Here is a 20,449-nt window from a genome sequence, read left to right as displayed (position 1 = left end):
GGATCCCATAGACATCGACAACGTAAATGTGCCACCCACCTTGAGATATAAGTTCTAAGGTCTCAAGTATAGTTATAACGGCTGCCTCACCCTTCAAACCGAAACGCATTAATGCTTCACGGCAGAAATAGGCAGGGTGGTACTACCCATCCGCGCGGACTCACAAGAGGTCCTGCCACCAGTAGGTAATTACGCAAATTATCATTTTGCGAGTTTCATTTTTATTACACGATGTTATTCCTTCACCGTGGAAATCAATCGTGAACATTTGTTGAGTACGTATTTCATTAGAAAAATTGGTACCCGCCTGAGATTCGAACACCGGTGCATCGCTCAACACGAATGCACCGGACGTCTTATCCGTTAGGCCACGACGACTTCAAAGCTAAAGATAATAATAAAGAAAAATTCACAATCAACTCGCAACAAAATATAGAATCTCATTCCACATCCAACTGTGCAAATTTATTTAGCTAAAAACACATCAAGCAACGTGTTTTACAGCCGGCTTCGAGATAGATCGTAATTTATTGTCGTACACCTTCACAGCACACCATCGACCCGTCCATCAATTCTGACGCTTAGCAAATAGGATCGAGGCAAAACAAGAATTCTATGTACCCATTTTTCATTGTGTATTAGTCAGTGGTTTCAATGTAAAATTTATGGCCCTATACGTTTTGCATATTATTTTTTGTTCTCGATTAGAATACGAGCTCACGGCTCATCCGGTGTTAAGTGTCTCGTGGAAGTTAGAGACAACGTGATTGTCGCTATCCACCTTGAGAAATTATAGGCAGCGGCTTGGCTCTGCCCCTGGCATTGCTGACGTCCATTAGCGACGGTGACCACTTACCATCAGGTGGGCCGTATGCTCGTCTGCCTACAAAGGCAATAAAAAAGAATTTAAAAAAAAATCGAATATTTCCTAAAACGTTCATGTCACACACAAAATCGGAAAGTTTGTTTGCATTATCTAAGTTACATTTAGAAATATCACATTTGTCTAACGAAAGCTAACTTTGCCGATGAGATATAATACTTTTAAATTAATAATAATGTTGCATTCAAAATTATAATGACTTTAGTTAAATAAAACTATTAAAGTTTAGTTTTAATAAATAGTTGGCCCAACAAAGAACCCGTATGGAACAAACTAAGTAATAACTTTTACGTCTGTAACAATTCTACTTTGTAACAGCGTAATGTTATGAAATGATTCATAGAGCAATTAAAATCGTCCATATAATGAAAATATTAAAATTAAGTTTTTATTTTTATTTAAAATCACAAAAGGGTGAAAGGTTTTCAGGAAAATAATGTTTTGAGTTTTATTTTTCGTATATGATTCTAAAAGGTACAAAGTAGTTAGAAGTTCTAGACTTCTGTATTAATACATTTCAAACTAACTTCTGTCGGTCGCAATGCTGTGTTTTGGCAAGTTAATAGCAGAACCAATTTAAAGACGGACATTAAAATCGGTAAAAAAGTAGCTAATTTAAATTAACTAAAAAGCATTAAATAGTACTTTTATTCAATTATAAAACAAAAAATCTAATATAGATTAATATATTGATAACTAATGATTTGGACCATAAATCATTTGAAATTCTGAATAAGTTTCTAAACTCTTACAGCATATTTTATTCAAGTAAATTGCTAAAATGCTATGCAAAAATGTTATCCATCAACAAAAGACAAAGACCCTTTACGTAATGAAAAAATAAACTTAACTCAATCAAAACATTCTTATTCGAACATCAAGCATCCTTATTCTTTATTAATTACGAAACTTTTTGTATTAATAGGACGGGGATGAATAAATAATATTAATTCTTCGCCACCGGGTACTCGGGAAAAGGAATGGGATTCGATTCAACCGAGCGTCCACGACGGGGGGTCGCCTAGGAGCCTTCTACGGGTGAAATGTCGCGATCATTCATAACACAAGACTTTATAGCTTGTTGACTTTAAAATGTTTTGAAACATAGCAATTTATTACATGAATCCTTGATCTTTTAAAACAATTTGTGATAATTGAACTTCAAGCATGACTTACTTCACACAAATCACCCAAATTTGATTTTTAGTTAAACCTTTAAAAAGTGGGCTTAATATTAATTTTTAATTGTCTGCTTTGATTATATGTTTAAAAAAATAAATGACGAACACAGTCCAATCACTAAATGTAATTGTAAGACTAAATCCGCGGTACCCAACGTGACATAACATTGTCACAGCAAGATGGGTGTGCCAAATTTCAACACAGTCGAATGCCAGCTAGTTTTTGTTTTTAATGTTTCAAAAAATTTAATGAAGCCTTCACAAATAATAAGCGGGGATTCTCGCGTAAGATTAGTGGTTTACTTCAGAGAACTAGAGTCGATGTGGTGGGTGGAATTCAAAATATTTCAATTAAAATGAATAATAAAGTAAATTTGAATGGAATCCAAAAAGACATTTCAAAGTGTGCCCAGTAGTCCTAAAAACATATTGTACCTGCATAAAAATTGTCCATATCACTCTCCGGTCCAGAACCTTCCATAATTTATATTTTCGCGATTTTCTGGTGCGTGTATGAAGGACAATAAAACAACGGCTAACGCAAATGCAATATTTATATTGTTATAAAAATGGACGCATCTAGTAAACAAGGTTTCAGAATGTTACTAATAAGGTGATTTAATTTTTCGCAAACAAACATTTCACGTAAATTAAATCAATCGATGTTAATATTATCTATATATATATAAATGAATTGCTGTTCGTTAGTCTCGCTAAAACTCGAGAACGGCTGGAGCGATTTGGCTAATTTTGGTCTTGAATTATTTGTGGAAGTCCAGAAGAGGTTTAAAAGGTAGATAAATATGAAAATGCTCGGAAATAAATAAAAATAACAATTTTGTTTTCCCTTTGATGTGTCCCCCATCGGACGGATTCCTTTTGTTTGTTTTAAGTTTATTTTATAAAAGTTTAGGTCTTTTATTTCTCGTTTGAGGCACTACGAAGTCTGCCGGGTCAACTTGTTTTAAATAAATAGCTCTTAACTGTAGCTAACGTACGAGACTCAAAACTTCTATTAAATTAGCAAGTATTCGAAGTATATTACTATTACAGTTAAATCCTATTATTATTTTAAATTAAATTTCCCAAATTTCGAATACAGTTTTAGTGGTCACGGACGAATAAGTACTCGTCGAAATTGTGCAAAACATCGTCTATTTAATCAAAATATTTATTAACATCTGCTTTCCTTTTAGGTCAGACAGTTTGTTTGTTATGGGTTTAAGGACCTTATGTGTATCTCAAGTGTTCATTTTTATTAAAAACAAAACAGTGACTACGAAAACTGTAAATTATGTATTCAAAATATTTGAGATAGTAAAAATTGAAATCAACGCATTATTAAATAACAAAACTTTATAATCGTAATAAAGCAATTATACAATTTAATTTCTCATCTCTTTGACAAATAATATGATTGTTAGTCAGACAGTCGTATGTGACTAACAAAACGAAATAGTTTATTTTCCATGTATGCAGACGAGCATACGGTCCAATTGGTCATGATAGTGAGCGGTTACCGTCGCCCATGGACGTCAGCAATGCCAGGGGCTGAGCCAAGACACTGTCTATCGTTATTTATTGTTGTATTTATCCTGTTCTTTATTACTTAGATGAGTCAACGCGTTCACAACCCATCTAATTTTAACTGGTTACCAAAGCAATATAAATGCCGCCAAGTCATATTGAAGGCGAAGTCTCATTTGTATATCGGCTGTCGCATCCTTCAAACAGGGAAGCCGGTCTGCTTTGCGGCTGAAATAGGTAGAATGCTGGTACATCCTCAAGTGGGCTTCAATAGACGCCGTACTACCAGTAAATGACGTTTGGCGATCGAATTACGCTGATATAATGCTCAAGGAACGCTGATGCCCAATCTCCGGTGAATCCCAGAGTCGACTACCAGTGTGTTTTTTTTTTTTTTTTTTTTTTTTTTCCTCTATAATAACGTAATTCTTTTTTTTTTTTTAAACATATTATTATCCGCAACACGCTTCGTCAGATCATAGAAACAGAGTTATCAGCAACATGCTTCGTCAAAAAGTACAATACTTTCTTTCAGCTACAAGCGTGTGCTAAATTACTTAGTAACTAATTACAACGGCACAATTGTAAGAACTCCCTTCCAATTCCACCAATCAGCGGTTATAACAGTACTCACACTTATGAACATATACACGTATGCCATTATCTACGCAATTCATTCATGCTCGAAGATCGATGGGAGTATGTTTTAAAACCCTTAAATATGTAAATTTTTTAATAAGGTTAGATACCGCGGTATCATTGGTAAGCTTTGAATGCAGACGCGAAGGAAAGCAGTAATTGCGAAAAACCATTAAAAAAAATTTAAAACGTTAATTTAATACGCAGAATGAGTGAACTATACTGTCCACTTACAGGCTGTTCTTAAATAAAATGTCGCTTGTCCGAAATACAAAATAAAAAAAAACGCGTTAATAAAACTGAAATTTGCTTGACTCTTGTCACTCAATCAAAGCCTTGACGACACAGCCATTACGCCTTCTGCGAATTCTTAATTCGGAGTCATTTAAACTAAACGCACAACATTTCCTTTCAATTAAAGCCTCATTTAGCCGGCATAACTTCCCGAAGTGTACAGTAAAATTACTAAATTACACAGCCCGAAATCAGTACAGTTTTTATCTTACCTTAATCAAGATCTCGAACTCTCCTAATCTCGAAATCCAAACTACACACTCGTACACAATAATTGTACACACAAACACTGCTTTAGAAATGGCCACTAATAAAGGGGGGTTTGATTTTTATTTTCGTTTCGGTTACCGAAGCCGGCGCGAAGCGTGCACCAGAGGCTTGGATTCACGACTGGCCAGTCGGTATCGAGCGAGCGAACGGCGCCTCCCCGCTGCTCTAAACCAATTTATAATACATACAGAGACGCAGCATCCCCCAAGCACAAGTCCAGTCGAAAACGAACCCTACAACTCTTGTAACAAAGCTTATATCAGTTCGAAAGCGAGTTGCCGCAGAGCCTAAAAACGTCGCCGGCTCTTGCAGAAAAGCTAAGGGTGCGTGACGTCTTATTACGTATGTTAATAATTATTGAAATCAATTTTCTATATTCCAATCAATTGTTAATGATGCTAAACGAAAAAAAAAGAACAGTAAGTCTGAAAAACAATTTTTTTGTATTCAAGTGAAGTCGGCACGTGTGCCCGTGGATTAATTGGATTACTGGCGGCCTGCCGCTTACCTGACATCAATTGTTAATAACAATGAAAGAAAAATACATGCCGATAAGCAAAACAGGAAAATCCGAAGTCAAATTACATGCTACAACACTACTGCGCATTGATAATAAGGATGTACCAATTTCGCTAACATTATAAAATAATTACAGATAACGCAATACAATACACCATACAACAATATAACATAAGTCCAGACACGCGATCCGGTGATCAGCAACTAATCTACCACACGTTAGCTTGCCCGGTTAGCTTTCCTAGCTGACGAGTCGAGCATCCTCTCCCAACACTAGACTCAAAGAAACACGCTGTATATACAAATGGGTAATAATGTGCACCCATTGTACCTTTTAATTAGAAACTGAATTCGAATTTTACCAATAATAATGATCATAATGAAAGGTTTAGCATTTGTCAATGTTTGCTAAAGTAATCAGTCAGCCTTATGTTAAAACTAGGCTCTAGTTATACCACCAGCCCACCTATTTTTGGGGCCAAGTATCATACATTCTAGTTTTAGTAGTGGGTGAATTACACAACACAATAGGCAGTTAGTCGTCAAGTGTCAAGTTCAAAGCATTTGCGTTTCCCTATCTAAGTATGTACTCGGGTGTATATAGGAGTCCATAGACATCACAACGCGATTACCGCTACTCACTTTGAGAAATAAGAATTCAAGTGTCAACTGTATGATATTTCGGCTGTGCCATCGATCCAGACTGTAAAGCAAACTCTTATAATAATAATAATATAGCATTAGTGATGCTTATAACGTATTTTAATTTCGCTTAGTTGTTATCTGGAAGAAATCGCACTTAGAAATAGACGTCCAATGCACTGCAATTTCATTTTTAAATATAACGCCCATTTAATACATCTAAAATCATAGGAACTGTTATCGAATTGAATAATTAGTATTAGAATAATCCTAATCATTTTTTTTTATATTAATACTTTTTTTTATTGCTTAGGTGGATGGACGTGCTCTCGACCCACCTGATGTTAAGTGGTCAACGGAGCCTATAGACAGACATCTTCAACGTAAATACCTAGCTTGAGACATGAGTTCTAAGGTCTCAGTTTTTACATGGTAGATTTAATATTACACGCTAAGGAAAAATCTTGAAAACCTTTAAACAAAATAAGTAAACATTTGAATACTAGAATCCCTTTCTTATAATAGCAGTCCTTACATAGAATACAGAACGTGTAACGTTCGTGAGACAGATTCACTTCCCGATAACAATGCGTCAGTATGACGCCAGTAGTGCCAGTACTTGCTACAGCGCTGGCTGCTATTTATTTATAACGTTGTTCGTTATAACGACTTCGTTTCGTTTTTTTTTTTAAAAAGCTTTTTTTTTATAAGCGGCATATTAATACAAAAATCAATTACTTTAATTCCGATAACAATTTTTGTAAAATTGATTTTATTGTGAAAATACATAATTTAGATGCAAAGTATAAAATTTTGACAATCAATTGTTATAAACCTAATTGGGTTTATGTATAAGGAATTTCGTGTTAGGAAACCGAAATGCGCATTTTTTTTAAATCCGCTTTTTTTTTATTGCTTCGATGGGTGGACGAGCTCACAGCCCACCTGGTGTTAAGTGGTTACTGGAGCCCATAGACATCCACAACGTGAATGCGCCACCCACCTTGAGATATAAGTTCTAATGTCTCAGGTATAGTTACAACGGCTGCCCCACCCTTCAAACCGAAACGCATTACCTACTGCTTCACGGCAGAAACAAGCAGGGTGGTGGTACCTACCTGCGCGGACTCTCAAGAGGTCCTAACACCAGTACGCCTGGGTCTATGTTCGTAAATTTTACGAAAGAGAACGCGAATAAAATCTAAATTTATATTTCTGACATGGAAGCCTGGATAAATATTACTAAAACTACTTCTACAGTGTATTCTCGCATGTTTATTGACTTTTTTTTACGCAATATCGAAGACTACAATTTTCGTGGTCATGGACGACTAGGAAGGATGTTATCCCTTTGAATATTGTTTTTTTTATTGCCCTAGTAGGCAGACGAGCATACGGCCCACCTGATGGTGAGTGGTTACCGTCGCCCATGGACTTAAACAATGCCAGGGACAGAGCCAATCCGCTGCCCACCGAAACATTTAAACAATAACTGTGCTAACTACGGGCTATTCTTGTATAAAAAATTTTTTCTAGACTTTCTAGTTTCATCTTGAGGACTGGGATACGCTGTCTTCGGAAATAACATAGTAACAATAAAGAACTCGAAATTAAACCATGAAAATATTTTTAATTATATCTGCGACTTGCAAAAAGCTAAATAAATAATGTAAAAATTTATCATTTAAATTTTTGTATAAATAATGCAAACAACATAATATGATTGTGGTATAGCTAGCAGCTTTTGGCAATGTCAATAACACAAGGACGGACTAAGCTTGAAAGCCCTTTCGTAAGCTAACAATCTAACAAACGACACCTTGCTGAGGTGAATACTAAAAAACATCATTTTTGTGAGTAAGTAAAACAATCTTGTTTGCAATTTACTTTTGAACAAAGCGTCAGTTGATGCTATGTCAACAATTAAAACTTAACAAGGCGGAAGCTATGAGCTTTTTTAATACTCTAAAGCTTGAGCAAAGAAATTGTTTCCCGAGACGAAACTCATTTTAAATGTTGAATGTTTTAAATTTCTTACTTTTGTTCTATAACAAAAAAGCATCGGGACTCGTAGTCGCTACATTAACTATAGCTTTTCGTTTAGTCCTTGTTGTACGCACATCACTATGCATTATTCGTTCTATGTGTCGTTTTAAATCACTTTAGCGATATAAATCTATTTTATTTACTTATTGTATTCAAGTGTGAAAGCGAACTATAACTTTTTTATGGGAAAAATATTCAGATCACACATATTATGCATAAACAATAGTTACTTAGGAATAAGCAATGGATTTAGTAGTGTATTGTTAGACTTTAAAATTTTTAAAGATGTTATCTTTTAGAAGCGACATACCGAAATAGATAAATAAAAAAGATGTGTGGTGTCGTGGGACACCTGATAGGAACGAAGTTCCTTATTATATAAATATTATTAATTTTAAGTTCTATTCGTTATTATGATTTTTTTATTGATAAAAAAAATACTTTACAAAGTTATCAACTTTATTTTATTTACAATGATTTATAAAAAATATATAATATTAATATACCAAGAAACAGCTATTTATATGAATAATAATAAAAAGAAGGAGAAAGAGAAAGGTATTTATTATACACTACTCGCTTGTGTATGCGACTGTCGCGCCTGCGCACGTCTCATTTAACGGTTTTATTCCACGCACTTTTTTCCACGGATTTTTTCTTACGGTTTTACTATCACATTTTTTTCAGTTCGGTCGCGCAGCAAAATCCCTATCCCCTCCAAGCCTGCCGTAAGGAACTTCGTTCCAAAAAAACTCCCATAATTTTATATTGTTACATTTACTCCTATACTGTTGAGAAATTTTAAAACCGTCATGGTCTTAAGGATGAAAGGCGTCTGTCTGGTGATCTTGTAGCGAACGATGCAACTGTGCCATGGATTGAATCCCGAGGTACCAAATTTTTCTAATAGAATATATATTTGACACATGGACTATGTATTTTACTGGTGGTTAGGACCTCTTGTGAGTCCGCACGGGTAGGTACCCCGCCTTTTTCTGCCGTGAAGCAAGCAGTAAGTAATGCGTTTCCGCTTGAAGGGTGGAGCAGCCGTTGTAACTATACTGAGATCTTAGAACTCATATCTCAGGATGGGTGGCGGCATTTGCGTTGTAGATTTCTATGGACTCCAGTAATCACTTAACACCAGGTGAGCTGTTAGCTCGTCCACCCATCTAAGCAATATTTTTTTTTTAAAGGAACAGAATTTTAGCAAATAGTTTTTCAGATAGGGAATATTTGGTTACATGTTAGTGAATCTCATTATTCACTTTAATTCGTGCCTATGGAACTCTTCGCCGTGCGGTCTCTGACCGATTTCTGGCATTGTCCACCAATGATTTAACTACTTCTAAGAGAACTTAATACATAATGTTACACCGGTAAGAGTAACGCCATCTATTGACCGATAGCGGAAAGTACTACTAGAGATGCATGGAATATTCTCGATAATTCTAGGGATTAGATAACGACTATAAAAGCGTTGCAGAGATGGCATGCAGTCGGTCAGTAATCGGAACTACTCTCGAAGCGAAACAGCGAACGGATCACCTGAAGCGAAGCGGAACAAGCGAATTAAGAGTTTTAAAATGTTTCTTGAGTGTTTTAAAGTGTTTAAGTGTTCTAAGTGTTGAATATAGTTTTAAGTTGTATTTTTGTGGTATTTTATTTATCCCGAACCCCAGCAAGTAACAATAACAATATGTAAACACATTTTACTGAATGCACTTTCAGTCTTTCTGTTCTTTCGTTCGACCAAATGTCATATAAAACAATAAAAAGGATGGTATTATTCAACAAGTAGGCACGATATCAAAATGACTAAAAACTATTTTGAGCAGCATCGGAAGTGGAGTCTAGGGGGTGTGAGAAGTCAATATCTGATAGACGTCAGTGAGCGAGGGTTGTCAGCCATGTGGAAACTATGTGGATCGGATAACTATTTACTTTCATTGTACACGGCCGTAAACATATGTGACGAGATTAATTTCAATAGCACATACGATGAAGTAATGACGTAATTATTAGTTTTTATTTTTATTTTTTTGGAACAAAGTTCCTTATGGGACGATGCAGAGGGGTACCCCAACCGGGAGAAAACGTCCGTAACGTAAGACTTTTATTAGTAATGCACACAGTGTACGACTTAACTTTGTAATAACGTACAAATTAGTAATGCACACAGTGTACGACTTAACTTTGTAATAACGTACAAAAAATAACATATTTTTTTATCATTCATTGACCACGATCTCAGAGCGTTTGTTTGCGCAATACACTAACTCTTATGCAAACAACCGTGAATGAAGTGTACCACAATAAGTTCGCACGTTACCGAATGAGCGTGGGTTGTTGCGAAACCTCCAGTTTTATTTTCTTTATACCTCGAATAGAACTTAAAATTAATATTTTTATAATAAGGCACTTCGTTCCTATCCGGTGTCCCACGACACCACACATCTTTTTTTATTTATTTTTCATCTATACGAGTCCTTTGTTACGTTTTACTCTCGTGTGGGAGTAGCTTGAATAGCCTCGTAGGCTACAAGCGAATATGTAGCAAAAAAAATATGCGTTTTACAAATTACTAAAAAAATTAAATTAAGATTGAAAAAGCATTTTCTTGGATTATCTCGAATCGTAAACAAAATTAAAGCTACTTTTACGGCTTAATTATTTAACACAATATTCTAATGTCGAAGAATAAACCTTAGTAAGTCACGAACACGAAAACTGTAAAGTATTCAAAATGTAAGAAATAATATTATGTATAATGACAATAAAAAACATGAGATTAAACCGGAAGAATAGTTTTAATAAAAGCGTGTTGAATGAAAAAGGGGTATACGTATGAAAAATAAAAATTCAAACATTATACAACCGAGCTCATATTTCTTGCTTCGTGTACTAAAACTTCGCCATTAATGGCGTTCTTCATCAGCTTTGACGTTTGTTGTCTTACGCTTCTAAAATTCTGAGAGATAGCCGCTCTAAGCTCGAATTACTTTCGTTAAATAGGAACATGCAAAAACCATCAAAGTCTATACTATATTTAATTAAAATTAGTTAATCAAAAAGCCAGTAACAATTCTCAGGTACATTATGATACGAACTTTTCAATTGATTTTTAAGTCCAAATTGTTCCTAAGTACCGTCTGACGTTGACAACACATTACGTTTACTACATAGACCTATATTACTTCAGGGGTTTACTGGTCTTTATTAATACTGTTACCATAGATAATACACATAAATTAGTTATAGATAAGCAACTCAAGCATTCAACAAAAAAGTTTACGGGTGTCGGCCACTAGATGGCTGCGCTTCGATTATTTTCATAATGCTCCTGTAGATAACAGTAACATATTACTTATCCTATATTTTATTTATAATGAAGGATTTAGTAAATTTTCAGAAACCACAAATTGATAAAATTTAATAAAGTTGTCTATAACAAATAAAGACTTATATGATTTATATTTTTTTTATTTGCTGTGTTTAATTATACAATAATTAAATGCCTTCACTTTAGCAACATATAAGTTTAGGGGCATCCGCTACAAGATGTCGATAGTTTCCATACAGAAAAAATATTTGTCTTAATCGCAGTTTTAGAGCCCTGATTGTTACTATAACGTTTCCGATAGTACTAGTCGTTTCGATATCGCTTTTCGCTATTTAACAATAGATGGCGGTACTGTTCTTGAACATTCCTGATGGTACTAGTTGTTTTGATATCCGTTTCTGTTATTTGTATCAGCATAACAATACTATTAAATAATTATTTCATTAATTTTGGTTATCCTATTTATGTCGCGGAGCAGCATGTGTTCTGTTCAAAGAGAGGAACGGCCGCTATACATACAGCTGACGCTTCGACCTCGTGTCTCAAACTAACTCGAGACATTCACGTTATAATCACTCTGTGCACCGGCAGCCACTTAACACCAAAGAAGGCTCTAAGCTAATACAATTTGCACTTGAAAAAAAAAACAGTCCAAGACGCAAATATTTGTGAGATTTGCAAGTGTAGACCGCAATGCTTCCCTAAGCACACGGGGGTTGCGTCAGTAACGCCTTTTGCTTGCTCTTATTCAAATTCAGAGGCAATTTACCTCCCTCCGGCCCTCAGTTATAAGTCGGTCTAGTTTTTTTAATTAAGATATTTTGTCCTATTACCATCATCTTTTTTTTTTTATTGCTTAGATGGTTGAACGAGCTCACAGCCCACCTGGTGGTAAGTGGTTACTGGAGCCCATAGACATCTACAACGTAAATGCGCTACCCACCTTGAGATATAAGTTCGAAGGTCTCAGTATAGTTACAACGGCTACCCCACCATTCAAACCGAAACGCATTACTGCTTCACGGCAGAAATAGGCAGGGCGGTGGTACCTACTCGTGCAGACTCACAAGAGGTCCTACCACCAGTGATTACGCAAATTATAATTTTGCGGGTTTGACTTTTATTACACGATGTTATTCCTTCACCGTGGAAGTCAATCGTGAACATTTGTTAAGTACGTATTTCATTAGAAAAATTGGTACCCGCCTGCGGGATTCGAACACCGGTGCATCGCAACAACGAATGCACCGGACGTCTTATCCTTTAGGCCACGACGACTTCATCTTTACTAAACTGGAAACACTATTTGGTTTGGTCTCATATTTATTTATGCGATGCTAATTTTATACTCTATAATTTAAAGGAAAATATTCCGACAGAACCACTTCGTATACTTAGTTCAAAACTATTTCGGGACCCTTATATCGAGATTGAAATTTAAAGTGTAGTTAGTGAGAGCACTTCCACTTACGCGAAAGGAAATTGAGATGATTCCCGGAGCACTACGCCCGGGTAACAACGTTCACTTGGAGGCGGAAATTAGATCCGACAGCCTCTTCGGAGAAATCTCGTGATTGCTTCAATAGTAGCACTTCCTGAAATAACAAATTGCTTATACGAATTCCGTGTTCAAGTTCTAAGTAAGCAAACATAGTGTTGGAGCATCTACACTTTAGAAACATTCGCCATTGGGTCACATATCCGATCCTGTAGACCAAATAGTAAACAGTCGACGTCGCCCTAAACACGTCATTGCGAATCCTCCCGATTCATTAACGGTGCTTTTAGGTACCACAAGGCACCGGTCACCGTCCTCGTCGAACCCGTCGCTTGCGACGAAGGGCACGACGAGTGAATTAACCCTATTGACACAGCCCACTGAGTTTCCCGCTTGATCTTCTCAGTGGGTCGCGTTTCCGATCCCGTAGTAGATTCAGCCAAGCACTGCTCTAGCTAGAGCTAGTGTTAGTAACACCACCGGTTCGGGACCTGTGAGCTCACCTACACGTCAAGGAGAAGCTGAAATAGCCTCTCAAGGCTATCTGCATAGGTAGGGAAAGAAGAAAAAAAAAAAGAAAAAAGGAAAAAAATATATGGGTGGATAATGGATTCTACCACCTTTGAAATCATCTTGGCCTAAAGGATAAGACGTCCGGTGCATTCGTATCTTGCGATGCACCGGTGTTCGAATCCCGCTGGCGGGTACCAATTTATCTAATTAAATATGTGTTTAACAAATGTTCACGATTGCCTTCCAATAACATAGTGTAATAAAAATTAAACCCGCAAAATTATAATTTGTGTAATTACTGGCAGTAGGACCTCTAGTGTGTCCGCACGAGTAGGTAACACCGCCCTGCTTATTTCGGCCGTGAAGCACCTGTGCGTTTCGGTTTGAAGGGTTGGGTAGCCGTTTTAACTATACTGAGACCTTACATATCGAGGTGGATGGCGCATTTAGGTTGTAGATGTATATGGGCTCCGGTAACTACTTACTCGTCCAACCATCTAAGCAATAAATAAATAAACCTAGAGTTACTGGCCTACCTGGAGTTATACGGTTACCAGAGCCCACACACATCAACAACATAAATGCCTTGAGACATGAGTTCTAAGTCCCTGTTTTTTAATACATTCTGCATATATTCTATATTTATGAGGTCATTTTTTATATTCTAAGATATATTGTAACTTTCGTTTAACTGGTATTAAGGCATGAAACTCAGTGTAAATAAGTGATTGTTATAATGTTATTAAAAATTCCAAAAATTCCAAGTTGGTGGACTGGGTAAAAATACCTTAAAGATATAGGATATTTATATAAAGAAATAACGACATGCGACTGGAGCTTATTCTTTAAGTGCGATTCTCAACGAATATACAACAGGTAAAGACAGTAATGATGGAGGAAATCCAAAGGTCGGCGCTCAGTAGTGCAAATTGGGAGAGGCCTGTGATCAGCACAGGACAACTGTTGGGAGATAATGAAAACGAATTAATAAACACATCTCTTATAATATTCAACAACATTTGTATTTAGTTAACTTTTATCGATTCGACAAAATAATTTACAAAATTACATGTGCTGCCATCTAGTGATAAGTAACATATTTTACAATTACACTTTTTTCTTTTTCTTTTCAGCATTCCGCTCTGATATCACTAGTGCTAGAGCTAGCGCGTTTTACTGTATAATTATTTAATTTTTTTAAATATTAAAGTAATCTTAATTATCTAAATAATGTATTAAATCACTGCTACGAATGCCAAATATTACAATAATTACAACAGCTTAACGGGTAGTAAAATTTAATTTTCAAGTAGACATCTTACTAGACTACAGATTAGACTAAAGATAGGACGTAGAATACAATAATACAATGCGTTGTTAAAGCGTTCTGTGATCAAAAGTATCTTATTATATCGCAATGAAAAATATATGCTCCTTCGAGAATTTTCGAGTTTATTGCCCAACAAATTATGGTACCGCGGGGCGTTAAAAATCGATTCTTTAGGCGAGAACTTTAACCAAGTACCAAGTTTCACTGTTTTGCGTAAAATGTTTTGCAAGAGCCACGTCGAAGCGTGCCTTGATTACTCTATTCATGTATAAGTTTCAAGATCGTTCTTATCAAAACATATTAAAGTACAAAAACATTCACTACACTATTTGCAACTATTATTATGTTTGTCATAGCAATGTAGCAAGGCATATACGACAAAGGGAAGATCTTCCACCGAGCGGGTGATATTGCTCGGTAGACCGACGGTCCGAATGTTGTTGTTCGGAACTTGTATATATGCGCTTTATCTTGAAAATGTCGTAAGCGAGATTCAGGCATCTGTCAATTATCTTGCGTTGGATTATGGCTACCCGCCACAGCAATTTTCTTTGTTCTACTATTATACTCTATTCCAATTACGTAGTCCCTTTTGACACTTTTTAGACCGTAACTCTTCACGTTTCGCATTATTTGAAATAATAATCATTTTTTGTTTATGATCGTAAATCATCATTTAAAAATACACAATCAATCTAAATCATTATACAATTAATTCACACACAAGCAATAACATAATAATAACATCTGTCAAATGGGACTTCTTAATTGGAAAAGAGCATAATAATACTTTATATTTTGAATAATAACAATGCGTTTATGTTTAAAATGCTTTATCAAAGTATTCACACGCCAAAGAATTTACATAGATATCGAAATAAATAAAAAAATAAAAAAAAAGTGTGTGTGTCCGCTCCGACGCACGACTGGAGTTTACTGGATATAAAAAATTAAACGAAACAATACGAGAAATAGTTCTATATTACGACAACACGATACACTACAGATTATTAACAAATTAACGAGACACAAAACAAACGACTAACAAATATATGAAAATACAATAATGAGAGAAACGCGCGATCAGTACGAGGCTTTGTGGCGGACTGCCGGCGCAGCAGCCCGGCGTCACCTGCAATAACGCGGCCGCGCGTTGGCTCCTGATTGGCGCGCGCACGCATCACGCAATCAGGAGCCAATCAGGCGCATAACGCATTTCGTGTGACATGCTAGTACGATTTTGATTGGCGCGCGCACGCATCACGCAATCAGGAGCCAATCAGGCGCATAACGCATTTCGTGTGACATGCTAGTACGATTTTGGTCCCCATAATTTTCATACCCCGGGCCTATATATGTAAATCGATTCTAAAGGAGTAAACTCCAAAAATTAATATCTATTATGACACATACATTTGCAGCTACATAAGACGTAAGCAGGTATATAACAAAATATATTAAAATCATATTATTATCTACGAATAAATAATAAGATTATCATTATATCTGCTTCATGTTCCTTTGAGCCCAATGTGTTTATTAGATTGATGTCAGCACGTTAACAGAATGGGAGCTTCGGGCGCTGTCTCGTGTACTTCCTCACGACGTTACTCGACGGGACGCTGGAGGGCTGATCATCGACACGAGCAAAGCAGCAACCATCATACGTCGGAGTAGCCGATTTTTAGATCCACGGAACTGAAGAATCTGTGTGAGTCGGTGAGCGTAGCCTCTCGTCTTACGAATGTTCACTTAAAAGAGCCAATGCCTAAGATTTCGTACTATACGTTTCAGCTGAAAAGCAATTAAATAATATGTTATTAACATTACTAGTGGCTCCCCGGCTGTCGAAATTCGACAATGTTTAATTGAAATTATAAATTTGTACACTATTATGATTCTATTTTCAAACTATTATACTTCTATAATCACACAGATTTCGCCAAGACTACATTTTAGACAAATATTAATAAAGACAAACAATATTTAGTCTATTGACCACAGACTTTAAGCAATAAGAAAATTTTGACTATAAACAAATAGTATGCATGCGTGTGTGTGTCCAATACATGGTAGTGTGTGTAATGTTGTTTTTATTGATTTAATGTATTTTTTAAGCATTATTTAAAATAATATTAACATTCTGCACTCCTTCTCTATATTCTCTATAAGTGTGCGAAATTTCATACTCCTCCGTCCGCGCAATTTTCCTAAAAAGGGGTACAAAGTTTTTACTTCACGTATGGATTGGTATGTATTGGTATGTTACAGTATCCACTTAAAATGGTAGAAGCTTTGAGTTCACCTTCCAATCTATCACGATTAACAGACCAGATTAATGCCGAAAAGTTAACGCTAGGCAAATTTCTCTGACCGCGTGTTAGAAGCTACTCCTTGTTCTTTGTGTATGCGTTCATAGTAGTATATAGTAAAGTTGCTGTTATTGCCGTTTCTGGCACGGTAAAGTAGGCTCAACGGCGGATCCAGTGGGGGTCATATGGGTCATGACCCCCCCCCCCCGAGCTAGTTCCAGGACTTGAACTAACTTGGACTAATTGAAAAAATCATGATTTATTTATTATCTATTGTTATCAAAATGAAATTATAAGTTCTTAACTTGCCCACGACTATGTGACCCCCTCCTGGCGCCAAAGCTGGATCCGCCCTTGAGTAGGCTTTCGATAGGTGGCGCGCGATTAGTTTCAAAGAATTTTTCCATTGAACCAAAAAAAAACCGAGAATATAATCTAACTAGTAGAAATTATTACGGCGCTTTTCAGCGTTCAAAGCATTAATCACGGTGGGTTTGCTAAGAAATATACGAAGTAGTTAGCGCACGAAGAAAGTCGTCGAGCTGAACGATCCGAGGTTTTGTTTCTCTCGCTTCTTTCAGAAGATGAACTTCGGTTTTATTGTTAACGCGAGCGAGCGGTGTTTTTTTTAATTGTTTCGTATGATTATAACTGATATTTTACGCTGAACACAGCTTTTTTCTAGGTATGTACAATTGTTCCCTCATAGCTTGTGAATTTAAAACATAATTATTAAAATTTAAAAAAAAACCTGCGAAAATTTCCTTCCTCACATAATCGTTTACTTAAGGTCTTCTGCGATGCCAAAAACAAGAATTATTTTACTGTTTGCACCGTGCCTTGCAGGTCGCCACTATCTTGCCGTTTTTTTCCAAGACGTCAAAACGAGTTGTCATTAAGTTACTTCAGAGAAGTTGAATCTCGCTAAGTTGACGTGTAACCTGAAAACGCACAAAAAACGTATTTAAATACAAAACTATAAATGAGCCCGCTAAATCGCCGTCACAGTGTGAGAGGTCAGTCGTCGCAAGCCAAGCGAAAAAACAAATTGGAAAACTTTATCATTTCAATGTTCCTCGCTCTTAGTTACTCTGTGAAGTTTGTATGATGAACGTGTCTGTATGCAATACTAACGTATGACGTATAATGGGTTTTGTTATATGTTTTGATAGGCCAACAAAATAGTCTTCTATTTAGTGTCTGAAGGTAGAATGAACTGTTTACCGTTGATCATCGAATAAATTTAGATCACATCTACCAACTTTTTATTAATTAAATAAAAGTAGGTGTTACCTGGGTTGGAGGTTGGAGGCTCTCCGCAATGGGAAACATAATTAGGCGACCTAAATATACGCTCACATGAACACAAGTATCAGCTTATTAACCAAACGCTTGCAGTTACATTGTGAATAGCATAGGCAATTAGTAAATTAATATTACATTTTCATGTATCCGAAAAACAGTCAATTTAAATAACTCTCTCTCTCGACTCTAAATTAATTCACATCACTAAATTTTAACTTGAGAATAATTTGCTTCGTACCAAATTTTATTTGAATTAAATTAATGTTAATTCGTGTATTTGTTCCACTCCTCATGAGAGTTTGTTGGCATTACGGTCGCGGGCACAACCTCACTGCTTACGGAGAACATAGATTAGCATACATAAATAAAACATTTATAAAAATTAATTGGAAATTTCACTAATGTAGTCAAAGTCATTTAAGTATGCATTATTAAGGGTAACTCAAAAACTAGTGGTCATATCTTAATAAAAGTTTAATGAGACCAAATGAGAAGCATCAGCTTTCAAATTAAGTAAAGAATCATCAAAATCAAGTCACTTAGAAAATTTTTTTGGTATAAGACACATAAACTCGTATTGAGAATCCTTTTTTGAAGTCGGTTAATAACTAAATTTATTTTGTGCTAGTGAAAGTCATTATGTCCATACCTTGGATGATAAAGTCATAAAGGCAAAGTACTAATTATGCACTTTGAAACTTTAACGTACGTGTGAAATGTAAATAATTTAATATGCTTTATAGTAATGACGAGGTGATGTAAATTTTAGGATGAGGTTCAGCAAATAAACATTTTCACTTCAGTCAATCCGGAAACAATTATATCAATATTATGCCGGTACACTATAGTTATGTCTATATGTCGTCTATAATTATTACTAAATTAGTCTAAGACTTTGTCTTCGATTATAATATAGACACCAAGAAAAGTACACCGCTTAATAATGGCATTTATATTCAACCACACGTTATAATAATCTAGTATTTATTTCGGCTTTCTGGAGTCTAGGATAATTAAAAACTACAGCTTAATACATTACTATGCTTACAGGAAAACACGATACAAGTTCAAAATACATCAAATTTTGTCAAATTAAAAATCCTAACAATATTTTCTGTCATCGACCAAATTAATGAATAAACACAAAAATGCTTAGATTCATTGTTAGGGTATGAATGGATCACGCTAGGGTGGTTATCGATTGGCTGCACGGTTGCCTAGCAACCAGAAGAGGCGTCTCAGCGACGCTGTGTTGTGTAACTTGTTTATGCAAGGAATACCCATTAAGATTTACAAACGGCTTAGTAGATATACTGTAATATTAATCTCTTTTTTTTGATTCATCGAATTCACTATAACAATGTTCAATGCTTAATAAATAATAGTTAAAAAAAAAAAAAACGCTTTTATAGAAAATCCAACTAAGAAAGCGTAGGGTGCTTTTCAGGATATTATTAAAATAACCCTTCTACTCATATCTGTTCATAAAATATTTATAACTACTGATATCATGCACCCCACGCTTTTATTACAATAAAATCATTTTTTCTTACACTATTTTTAATTCAAATTTATTAAAATTTATTTTCTATATTTTAGTTGTATTTTCTATAAAAGCGTATTTTTTTTGTTTCTTTAAACGTTTTTTTTTTTATATTACAATTAATATAACACTATTATAATTTTCAGCCATATTCTTGTCATCTATTTAATATATCTTCATGCAGACCTCCATCTGATTTCTTTGTGGCACATACAGGTTGGATGGCGAAGCTTATATTTGCAAGTTGCAGCCATTGTAAGTAATTTATTTTTAAATAAACTCATCGGATTTTGACAATCAGAATGTCTCGGTCTACGAACACTTCGAAGAGAGATTAGTCCTTACTGTATTTCGTACTTATAGGTTTATGGGCAGTCGCCTGAGAAATTGGTCAAGATGAAATTATCATCTCATTTTTACCGTCGAACCACAGAATATCAATGCATTCTTACCTTTTGACAGTTATCCACCTGCCTCTGAAATAAACTGCACTCCACGGCTTTTTTTGAATATTGTTCTTCAAACGCGGTCTGAAAAGAGTCCTGCGCGGTATTCAGCAAATAGCATTGTTACCATATTTACCACCACATCAGCTTACCGTCAG

The 20,449-nt window shown here is 35.6% G+C and overlaps 1 protein-coding gene and 1 long non-coding RNA gene across 4 annotated transcripts in view; both read right to left on the bottom strand.

Annotated features, from left to right (window-relative positions):
* LOC101745239 (SH3 and multiple ankyrin repeat domains protein 3) overlaps positions 1 to 4,916 on the bottom strand; it is a 241,847-nt gene extending 236,931 nt beyond the window's left edge. For 2 of the 3 annotated variants that reach the window (XM_062671661.1, XM_062671663.1), the window contains exon 1: positions 4,737 to 4,916. The gene's annotated coding sequence lies outside the window, so the exon portion shown is untranslated. The remainder of the gene's footprint in view (positions 1 to 4,736) is intronic. The other variant, XM_038014965.2, reaches the window with a different exon arrangement.
* Positions 4,917 to 15,481: 10,565 nt separating this feature from the next.
* Positions 15,482 to 19,867, bottom strand: LOC110385519 (uncharacterized). The gene is made up of 2 exons (XR_002430767.3): positions 17,749 to 19,867; positions 15,482 to 16,479 (listed from the first exon to the last, which is right to left on the bottom strand). It is a non-coding gene; the product is annotated as an uncharacterized LOC110385519 (long non-coding RNA).
* Positions 19,868 to 20,449: the final 582 nt, after the last annotated feature.

Source organism: Bombyx mori, chromosome 13, assembly GCF_030269925.1.
Source record: "Bombyx mori chromosome 13, ASM3026992v2".
Lineage (NCBI taxonomy): Eukaryota > Metazoa > Arthropoda > Insecta > Lepidoptera > Bombycidae > Bombyx > Bombyx mori.
The sequence above is the reverse complement of the archived record's forward strand: the minus strand, read 5'-3'. Positions and strand labels throughout refer to the sequence as shown.